Below are 2500 nucleotides of genomic sequence, written 5' to 3'. Positions count from 1 at the left end.
GGGCAGGCCAGAACGCGGGGGGCCAGGGCCCGAAGGCAGCCCCCCCGCGGGCGAGAGAGCAAGCCAGCAGGGGCTGTCGCCTGCCGCGGCCAGCGACGTCGGGCTGGCCCCTGCCGCGGCCAGCGATGTCGGGCTGTCGCCTGCCGCGGCCAGCGACGTCGGGCTGGCCCCTGCAGCGCCTAGCCTCTCCCACGCAGGGGGCAGGCCAGAACGCGGGGGGCCAGGGCCCGAAGGCAGCCCCCCCGCGGGCGAGAGAGCAAGCCAGCAGGGGCTGTCCGCGCGTCGCGCAGCGCGGCATGGCTGCGGGGGCCGCGCGCGCGCGCCCAAGCGCCCAAGGGCCCCCAAGGGCCCCAGGCCCTCAGGCCCCAGCGCCCCAGCGCCCAGCGCGGGCGGGCGCGCGCGCGCGTGTGGTCTTTGAGGGGCGCCGGCCTGGTGGCTCCCTAAAGAGCAATAAGTGTCATTGCAGCTCTGGCAGGGGGAGACACTACTAGGTCCCAGCTGTCACCCCCCCTCTAAAAAATTCATTTCTTGGTATTTTGAGCTGAAATTTTGCACAGAGGTTGGCAAAAATCCAATCCACCTTCATTAATTTTCCCAGAATTTTTCGAGGTCGGGAAGTATTTGTTTTAATTTTCCTACCATTAGAAATCGAGTAAATCCGCAAAACTAGGAACCGGCCCGGAATGACCCCAAATTCAGTGGGCAGCCTCATAAAAATATGGCTGATTTTACTGGATTGGTTTCATGTGGAAAGCACGACGTTTTCTTGTAGGAATGCGGGAACCCCGGCAGCTCGCCTGCCGCGGCCAGCGACGTCGGGGACGCTGGCCTGCGCTGTCGAGCCCGCGAGGGCTGTCTCCGCGGCAGGCCCCCCCTGAACGGGGCACGACAGGCCACCGCGCTGGCTCGTCCAGCGTCGACAGTCCCTCGTCCAGGTTTCAGATCGCGCCAAGTCGAACCCATGACCTGCTCAAGCCATCGTGCGCTGCCGAATTCGCATCTGCGTGTAGGCTGCCATTCCACGCGGCAGCCCCTGTTTTCGTCAGCGTGCCCCCCTGACGAATTTTCCTGCCTGGCCCAGTCCAGCGTCCAGCCCCTGTTCGTCGAAAAATCTGCGCTGCCGATTTTCCACGCGGCAGCCCCTCTTTTCGTCAGCGTGCCCCCCTGACGAATTTTCCTGCCTGGCCCGGCCGGTCCAGCATCCAGCCCCTGTTCGTCGAAAAATCTGCGCTGCCGATTTTCCACGCGGCAGCCCCTGTTTTCCTCAGCGTGCCCCCCTGACGAATGTTCGTCGAAAAATCTGCGCTGCCGATTTTCCACGCGGCAGCCCCTCTTTTCGTCAGCGTGCCCCCCTGACGAATGTTCGTCGAAAAATCTGCGCTGCCGATTTTCCACGCGGCAGCCCCTCTTTTCGTCAGCGTGCCCCCTGACGAATTTTCCTGCCTGGCCCAGTCCAGCGTCCAGCCCCTGTTCGTCGAAAAATCTGCGCTGCCGATTTTCCACGCGGCAGCCCCTCTTTTCGTCAGCGTGCCCCCCTGACGAATTTTCCTGCCTGGCCCGGCCGGTCCAGCATCCAGCCCCTGTTCGTCGAAAAATCTGCGCTGCCGATTTTCCACGCGGCAGCCCCTCTTTTCGTCAGCGTGCCCCCCTGACGAATTTTCCTGCCTGGCCCGGCCGGTCCAGCATCCAGCCCCTGTTCGTCGAAAAATCTGCGCTGCCGATTTTCCACGCGGCAGCCCCTGTTTTCCTCAGCGTGCCCCCCTGACGAATGTTCGTCGAAAAATCTGCGCTGCCGATTTTCCACGCGGCAGCCCCTCTTTTCGTCAGCGTGCCCCCCTGACGAATGTTCGTCGAAAAATCTGCGCTGCCGATTTTCCACGCGGCAGCCCCTCTTTTCGTCAGCGTGCCCCCTGACGAATTTTCCTGCCTGGCCCAGTCCAGCGTCCAGCCCCTGTTCGTCGAAAAATCTGCGCTGCCGATTTTCCACGCGGCAGCCCCTCTTTTCGTCAGCGTGCCCCCCTGACGAATTTTCCTGCCTGGCCCGGCCAGTCCAGCCCCTGTTCGTCGAAAAATCTGCGCTGCCGATTTTCCACGCGGCAGCCCCTCTTTTCGTCAGCGTGCCCCCCTGACGAATTTTCCTGCCTGGCCCGGCCGGTCCAGCCCCTGTTCGTCGAAAAATCTGCGCTGCCGATTTTCCACTCCGCAGCCCCTGTTTTCGTCAGCGTGGCCCCCTGACGAATTTTCCTGCCTGGCCCGGCCAGTCCAGCGCCCAGCCCCTGTTCGTCGAAAAATCTGCGCTGCCGATTTTCCCCGACGAACCTGCAGCTGCACAAATCCGCGCTGCCACTGCCCCATTGTCTGGACCAACAGTCTTTTCCATCAAGCCCTGGACTATAAATCGTCCAGACTCATCGCCAGCACCCGCTGCCGATTCTGCCGACTTTGCCGATTTCGTCGGCGCTGCCGATTCCAACACTGCGCCCACCGTGTCTCAACCAGC

This window comes from Populus nigra, chromosome 2, assembly GCF_951802175.1.
Source record: "Populus nigra chromosome 2, ddPopNigr1.1, whole genome shotgun sequence".
Classification (NCBI taxonomy): Eukaryota; Viridiplantae; Streptophyta; class Magnoliopsida; order Malpighiales; family Salicaceae; genus Populus; species Populus nigra.
This window is presented reverse-complemented; position numbering follows the sequence as displayed.